We start from the raw sequence: 8,996 nt of genomic DNA on the forward strand, positions 1-8,996 counted from the left end.
TATGAGCTCCTGAAAAAGGAGCATGAGGATAAATCGGCTGACCTGAGCAAGGCACTTAATGCCACCAAGGAAATACGAACCGAGCTTAGGGGTGCGCGGGAGGAGCTTCAACAGGCCGGTAAAATCGCCATTGGGGGCTCCTATTTGCTGCGGACGAAGTTCTTCGATCCGAAGTACGCTCCCCTGGATGGACGCTGGAGTTCGGCGGACGCCTACGCGGACCTGGCGAAGAGTACGGCTGATGCTGTGGAGTTCTTCAAAGATCAGGGTGAGAAGGAGGTGGAGAAGCTTTTCTGGTCACAGTTCAATGCTCCCACTCACCCGCTGCCGTTAAGTGATAGGATGGCTGCTGTAGCGGAGCTTCACAGGCTGTCCAGTCTTGCAATGCGGTCTGTAATAGACCATCTTTGGCCGAAGGGGCCTAAGCCGGACAGTTACTTTGGTTTGGTGCAACAGTTCCTTGGGCCGTGCCTCGGATCGATGCCATGAGGAGGTCGGCATGCATAGAGGGTGTGCGGATGGCCCTTGCCCGCGTTAAAGCGTATTGGACGGATATGGATGCCACTATGATAGCATCTCAGGATCCGGTGGGGGGCCAATATCCGGCCGGGCACTACTTGGCGCAGGTCACAGAGGGTGCCCGCCTGATAGAGGCGCAGTGCCCGAAGAATCTCCTATTCGAGTGATGATTCAAATCATTGTAAAAACAATGTTTATTTTGATTATAAGGCTATATTTATAATGTTTGTCTGGAAATATGATTGTGTCCCCTGTGCGGCCATTTATATATATATATATATATATATATGTGTGTGTGTGTGTGTGTGTGTGTGTGTGTGTGTGGGTGGGTGTGTGGGTGTGTGTAATCCGAAAGTTAGCAGTCGTCGGCTTCAGCCCCCACGCATACAATGCGGGGATGTTCGTGAAAAAATGTTCTTAATCACTCTTTATCCAACGTCTTGGTCCATTAAGGAGGTGATCGCACGTCGAACTAGGCAACCAGACTATATAGCTATAACACTTTCGCTTAGCCGTGGGATTCTAATGTTGGGGCTACTATGTAGCCCCTGGTACCTTCGCGTGCATCCAAATACGGGCGCGTATGTACCTGGCCGGGAAATGGCCCTTCGTTAATGCAGAGGAATCCTAGAGATTCCGGTGAGTCGTCGAGTGGTTGACCAGTCTCTCGCTGTATCACGACAGTCAGTTTTTGGCTTTCTCTACTGAGGTGCTCATCCGGAATAACCAGGGCACAATCGCAGTAGTTTTCTTTTGGCCACCTCAGCCGATAATAATGGAACGTAAGGCGGCAAACCCAGGAGCCGGGCAAACCCAACATTTGACCAAAGACATGATTTGGAGCTGATGCATATAAGGCCAAACTCGTGACGCCGAACACTCCCGAAGGTATTCAAACTTTATAACAGATGATGGGCTCAAGAATGCCCATTCATTATAAACCCTGTGTTTCCAGGTACGTGCGTTAATCTGTCATGGCGAAATGCCAAAAACGGCAGTATCCTCTGTGGGTATGGAACCCATGGGATGGTTAAACAACAAGAGGCAATAGAAAAGGTTTACACAGGGGCTTAATCTAAAAAGAAACCTGTTGAACGGGGCCCTGCTGTACGTCTGCGCCTTTGTCTCTGTTGTGCTGCATCCTGGAAGGGTATCGCGCGAACGTTGTCTGCGGAAAAGGGAAACTCATAGAAGAGTGCAATGTAAGTATGCGATGGATAGTAAAAATTTAAGATGCTGGCCTGCCAATAAGGTTGAGCCAAGTGTGGGGCTTTATTATTAGCCCCTGGTATCCACTATAGGGTTACATATACGGTGCCCTGGTTTGATATGGGCTGCCGGACTCGTCTAACCGTGTTCGTTGTCTTAACGACCCATCGTATTTTGTTAAAGGCCGCTTATAGTCTGGCAGCTAGGGCCGTTGCGTATTCCTCTGCGTGCTAATAGCGCTCTGTTATTCCGGTAATGGTGATGACGCCACGTGGGCCGGGCATCTTGAGTGTGAGGTAGCCATAGTGCGGCAATGTGTTGAAGCGGGCGAATGCCGTTCTTCCAAGCAATGCTTGATAGTTGCTTTGGAAGGGTGCGATGATGAAGACTAGTTCTTCGCTTCTGGGGTTGCCTGGAGAGCCGAATGTTACCTCCAGTATGACGGAGCCCCTGCTGTAGGCTTCAACGCCTGGTATCACCCCTTCAAAGGTGGTGTTAATCTTGCTGATTCTGGATGAGTCTATCCCCATCCTGCGGATAGTGTCCTCATATATTAAATTGAGACTACTGCCTCCGTCCATGAGGACGTGGGTGAGGTGGTATTCGTCGATTATTGGGTCAAGCACCAAGGCATCTGATCCTTCGCGCCGAATACTAGCTCGGCCGTCCAGGTGATCGAAGGTGATCGGACAAGACATCCAGTAGTTAGGTGTGGGTATGATGGGCTCTATATCGCGCGCGTCTTTATGGGCGCTTTCGTGCCTTCTCAAGGATGTGTGAGTCGTGTGGATCATATTCATTGTTTTAACCTCTGGTGGGAATTTTTTCTGTCCCCCAGTGTTCGGCGGGCAAGGTTCATCCTCGTCTTCACTTGGTGTTTTCCTTCCCTTGTGTTCGGCGTTTAGTTTGTCGGACTGCTTGAAGACCCAGCACTCTCTGTGCGTGTGGTTCACAGGTTTGTCGGGGGTGCCATGAATTTGGCACAGTCTGTCTAGAACTCTGTTCAGATCGGACGGTCCCTCTTTGCTACCTTTAGATGGCTTATTTTTCTGGTTAGGTCGAGTGCCCCTGAATCCGGCATTAACCGTTGTGTTGTCCGGGCTCTCTTCCTTGTTTTGGCGTTTGTTTTTATTACGCCGTGGCTTCCCGTTGCCGTCCCTTATTTCGGATGTGCTGGGGTCGCTGGTGCCTTTACGGGCTAGCTAGCTATCCTCACCAGTGCAAAAGCGGGTCATAAGGCTTGTTAGGGTAGCCATTGTCCTTGGCTTTTCTTGGCCGAGGTGTCTGGCGAGCCACTCGTCACGGATGCTGTGTTTGAATGCCGCTAGGGCTTCGGCATCCGGACAATCAACGATTTGATTCTTCTTGGTGACGAATCTGTCCAAAGCCTTCGGGCAGACTCTCCGGGCTGTTGGATTATGTGACTTAAATCATCAGCATCCGGAGGCCGGACATAAGTCCCTTGAAAATTGGCCCTGAAAGCGTCCTCGAGTTCCTCCCAACTCCCAATTGAATTTTCAGGGAGGCTTTTCAACCGGTGTCTGGCTGGTCCCTTTAGTTTGAGGGAAAGGTATTTGATGGCGTGGAGGTCATCCCCGCGAGCCATATGTATATGTAGGATAAAGTCCTCGATCCATACCCCTGGGTCTGTCGTTCCGTCATATGCCTCTATGTTCACAGGTTTAAAGCCCTGCGGGAATTCATGGTCCAGTACTTCATCAGTAAAGCATAGGGGGTGAGCAGCCCCTCTGTATCTGGACGCGCTGTGGCATGCTGTTGGCTGTTTTTGTGTCCGGTGTTTATTCCGAACTGGTATTTGATTGACATAGTCTTTGTGACGACCGCAGTCCCCCGCCGGGGTGTGTCCTTTAGATCCGTAAATGGACCTAGCTGCGCCAGCTATCTTATCCAGGTGCTCACGTAAATCGTGTGCGTCTTTGGTAACTGCTTTGTTGCGGTTCTGAAGTGGTACGTCTGGTCTCCTGGTCGTGTTACTCTTTGGTGGAATGGCCTCGTCGTCGAATTCTGGCAGTAGCTTACGTTTTGGGTAGCTCTTTGTGTGGCAATTGTCACCATATCTTTCTTCAGTATCTAGCACTTTGTTCCATCTATGGTTGAGCATTTCCTGTGCGGATTTAAGCCGTTGCTTCTGCCTCTTCAGACTTCTCGCTATGGCCATAAGCTTTCTGTGGAGGTTCTCTCGTTCCACGCGTTCTTCCAGAATGATGAATGCGTCATCGTCCGGACTATCTTCTTGTCCTGGGTCGGTTTGATGAACTCGTCCCTCTAGATCATTGTCTTCGGGCGTCTGCTCCGAACTATGCTCGGCGAGACCTGGTTCGTCCTGCTCCATTGCTGGTTCCGTTTGGTTGTTGTTGCCTTCGGGGTTGACCGGAGTATCCATTCTTCTGGCATTCTTGCTGATATTTTTACTATTGCTGGATTTGGAATGGCGTCTGCACCGTCGCTTTGGTTTTTGCCCAGGGGTTTTATCTTCCAGATTGTCACCGTCGTCTTCCTTGGGCGTATCCACCATGTATATGTCATGTGACGAGGCGGGAATCCGGTACCCCATAGATTTCGAGTCTTCTCCTGCATCGTCGTCCATACCGTCGATGCCTTCGGAGTTGAAGTCAAGCACATCGGTTAAATCATCAACCATGGCTATCAAGTGGGTGGTGGGTGGGTATCGAATTTCTACGTCGCCTACTTCCCACTCGAGCCGGACATAGTTCGGCCCAGAATTCTCTGTCAAAGAGAGAATTTTAAATGAGTTTAGTATGTCACCAAAGGGCGAGTGCTGAAAGATGTCTGCTGTGGTGAACTCCATTACCGGAGCCCAACCAGGCTCGGCGGACTCGGGGACGCGCAGACTAGAACCTACAACCGGATATGAATCCGGGGGTCCGGAGTTACAGGCTCCCTCTGAAGTGAGGCCTGTGTTTGGCTCCATCGCTGATGAGGGTACGACCTGCGGGGCGTGGTCCAGCCTCCGTCCTCAGGCAGCGCAACCTGCCCCAGATTTAGATCTGAGGCTTTTGCCGGGGTGATATCCCGAGCATCGTCTGACAGCAGGTCTAAGCCATGCTCATCGTGATTGTTCGGTGCTCCTGGCGCTGGCCTGAATCCGTTGAAGATCAAGCCTCCGCGAATATCCGTCGTGTAGTTCAAGTTTCCGAACCTGACCTGGTGGCCGGGGGCATAGCTATCGATCTGCTCCAGGTGGCCAAGCGAATTGGCCCGCAGTGCGAATCCGCCGAATGCGAAGATCTGTCCGGGGAGGAAAGTCTCACCCTGGACAACGTCGTTGGTGATGATTGAAGGAGCCATCAAGCCTGACAGCGAAGACACAGAGGAACTCTCAATGAAAGCACCAATGTCAGTGTCAAAACCGGCGGATGTCGGGTAGGGGGTCCCGATCTGTGCGTCAAGGCTGATGGTAACAGGAAGCAAGGGACACAGATGTTTACCCAGGTTCGGGCCCTCTCGATGGAGGTAAAACCCTACTTCCTGCTTGATTAATATTGATGATATGGGTAGTAAAAGAGTATATCTACCACGAGATCATAGAGGCTAAACCCTAAGAGGTAGCCTATGATGGTATGATTGTAATTATGATCGGCCTTCTAAGGACCAACCTCTCCGGTTTATATAGAGACCGGAGAGGGCTAGGGTTTACATGGAGTTAGTTACAAGGAAGGAAATACAATATCCGGATTGCCAAGCTTGCCTTCCACGCAAAGGAGAGTCCCATCCGGACACGGTCCGAAGTCTTGAGTCTTGTATCTTCACGCTTCAATAGTCCGAACGTTCTACACAGTCCGGCTGTCCCGATACCCCCTAATCTAGGACTCCCTCAGGCGGAGCCAGTCAGCAAGTGTGATGCAGCCACGACATTTCAATTCATGAAGAAGGTGATTTCCCGCTTTGGTTTTCCACACAACATCATAACAGATAATGGCACGAACCTCTCCAAGGGCGCTATGGAAGAGTTCTGTCAACATGAACACATCCGGCTTGATGTGTCATCGGTGGCTCACCCCCAGTCTAATGGTCAAGCTGAGAGAGCTAATCAAGAAATCCTGAAAGGCATCAAGCCCCGACTTATTGTTCCTTTGCAGAGGACGCCGGGTTGTTGGGTGGAAGAGTTGCCTTCCGTATTGTGGAGCATTAATACCACCCCCAATAGATCTACGGGTTATACACCCTTCTTCATTGTTTATGGAGCAGAAGCAGTTCTCCCTAGTGACATTCGCCATGACTTGCCTCGGGTGGCAGCTTATGTTGAAGCGGACAACGAACAAGCACGCCAAGATGCATTGGACCTGTTCGATGAAAAATAGGACATAGCGGCGGCTCGTTCTATGATTTATCAGCAAGATCTGCGGTGTTATCATAGCCGCCAGGTTAAAACTAGAGCTTTTCAAGAAGGCGACTTAGTGCTCCAGCTTATCCAGGATCAGGTCGATATGCACAAGTTATCCCTACCTTGGGAAGGACCCTTTGTGGTCAGCAAGAATCTGAACAACGGGTCATACTACCTTATCGATGTTCGAGAGCACAAAGACTCATGCAAATTGGAGGAGGAGACCCTCCAGCCGTGGGATATTGCTCATCTTCGGCCTTACTACACCTGAGCCATAGGCTCCTATTATGTACATATTATTGACAATGTATATATTATGATCAATATAATAAACCGACATCCTTACTAAAGTGGGGCCTCTGCCGTTCTTCCTTAAAGTTTTCTTGGTTACATGGGGGCTTTTGTTTATAAATCGGAGTTCTGATGGTCCATTCATCCGGCTTATAAAGCTACAGAAAAAAGAGAGCTTGTGGGCTTCATACCCAAAATCATAAGGAGCCAAAGAGAGTTTGTTGCAAAGCACAACTCAAACATAGGCGCCCACTGAGCACATCTCAAAGTATTTCTTGGGGGCTCTTTGCTTCTACAAGAACAAAGAGTCTATAACCTTGCAATAGGCTATAAAAGCCAGGCTTGGAAGCCAGGTGTATTCACCTAAAACCCCGGGTTATCCTGCCTTTTTAAGTAAGTCACACCGTCTAGGTAATCCTGGTAAGACCCGTCGAATGTTTGACAGTCAATCTTATAAAGACCCTGAACTTGTCATAGTTAAATTGATGATTGGTTAATGTGAGGTCCATCTTATAAGGCTTTGTAAAATGGTTTAACTCAGTGTCCTGGCAGCCCATGAAAAGCCTCGCCTTTTTTTCATGTTTTCTTTGATTTTTTTTCTCTTTGATGTTTATTTTGATGAGGTTTATATTAAATCCGGTGTTTGTTAACCCGGTCCGGCTTTCAATACAAGTCGCCAGTATGATATATGGATAATCCGGTGTTTATTATAACCCGGTACGACTTCAGTATAAGCCGGCGAAACATGATGGGAGTTACCAGTACTCAAGATTTGGGTTATCACCCTTCCTACAATAAGTTGGTAAACCAACGATGTGATTCAATATCACAACTATGATATATTTCATATTTTTCTTGAAAGTACAGCCTTGGTTATAAACCCTGGCTTTATATTGGGTGTTATGACCCGTCCGACGATAAACCGCCAGGACACTTTAAACTTGTTGCATGCAGAAACATGATTGAAAAAAGTTGTTAAGGATCATAAGCAGACATAGCATAATCATGAAGGATTAACAGTATTATGCAAAGTGCATATGCACGATGGCATAGAATACCAAGTGTTCAAACTAGCCTCTTACAAGGCGCTTTGACGCCCCAAAAGGATAATTGTTTATCACACAGATTGTAGTGTGCAGAAGCTAAACCGGCCTCCGGATCATGATTCTTCACCAGGCTGGCCTGAAGTCTGTGGATCATCCTGTGTCGGTTCACCCTCCTTCTCTCCACGCAGTGGCTGGAAGTCAATGGTTGCCTAGTCAATCCCAGTTAAGGCTCAGAAGATGCTACCTCTTGAGCACTGCGTTGGATTTCCCCGAAGAGGAGAGGATGATGCAGCAAAGTAGTGTAAGTATTTCCCTCAGTTTTTGAGAACCAACGTATCAATCCAGTAGGAGACCGCGCACAAGTCCCTCGTACCTACACAAAACGATAGCTCCTCGCAACCAACGCGATTAGGGGTTGTCAATCCCTTCACGGTCACTTACGAGAGTGAGATCTGATAGAGATGATAAATAATATTTTTGGTATTTTTGGTATATAGATGCAAAGTGAAAAGTAAAAGGCAAAGTAAAAACAAAGCAAGTAATAAGTAAATGAAGATTTATATGATGAGAATAGACCCGGGGGCCATAGGTTTCACTAGTGGCTTCCCTCAAGAGCATAGATTTTCTACGGTGGGTGAACAAATTACTGTTGAGCAATTGACAGAATTGAGCATAGTTGTGAGTATATCTAGGTATGATCATGTATATAGGCATCACATCCGAGACAAGTAGATCAAAACGATGCTGCATCTACTACTATTACTCCACTCATCGACCGCTGTCCAGCATGCATCTAGAGTATTAAGTTAAAAACAGAGTAACGCCTTAAGCAAGATGACATGATGTAGAGGGATAAATTCATGCAATAAGATAAAAACCCCATCTTGTTATCCTCGATGGCAACAATGCAATACGTGCCTTGATGCCCCTTCTATCACTGGGAAAGGACACGGCAAGATTGAACCCAAAGCTAAACACTTCTCCCATTGCAAGAACTACCAATCTAGTTGGCCAAACCAAAAGGATAATTCGAAGAGACTTGCAAAGATAACTCAATCATACATAAAATAATTCAGAGAAGATTCAAATATTATTCATAGATAAGCTGGATCATAAACCCACAATTCATCGGTCTCAACAAACACACCGCAAGAAGAAGATTACATCGAATAGATCTCCACAAGAGAGGGGGAGAACATTGTATTGAGATCTAAAAAGAGAGAAGAAGCCATCTAGCTACTAGCTATGGACCCGAAGGTCCGAAGTAAACTACTCACACTTCATCGGAGGGGCTATGGTGTTGATGTAGAAGCCCTCCATGGTGGATGCCCCCTCCAGCGGAGCTCCGGAACAGGCCCCAAGATGGGATCTCGTGGATACAGAAGGTTGCGGTGGTGGAATTAGGTTTTTGGCTCCTGTTCTGATTGTTTGGGGATACGTAGGTATATATAGGAGGAAGGAGTACGTTGGTGGAGCAACAGGGAGGCCACGAGGCAGGGGGGCGCGCCCTAGAGGGGGGCCCACCCTCGTGACTGACTCTTTTGTTCCTTGGAGCAGGGTCCAAG

The sequence above is a fragment of the Triticum dicoccoides genome, chromosome 4B (assembly GCF_002162155.2).
Source record: "Triticum dicoccoides isolate Atlit2015 ecotype Zavitan chromosome 4B, WEW_v2.0, whole genome shotgun sequence".
Lineage (NCBI taxonomy): Eukaryota > Viridiplantae > Streptophyta > Magnoliopsida > Poales > Poaceae > Triticum > Triticum dicoccoides.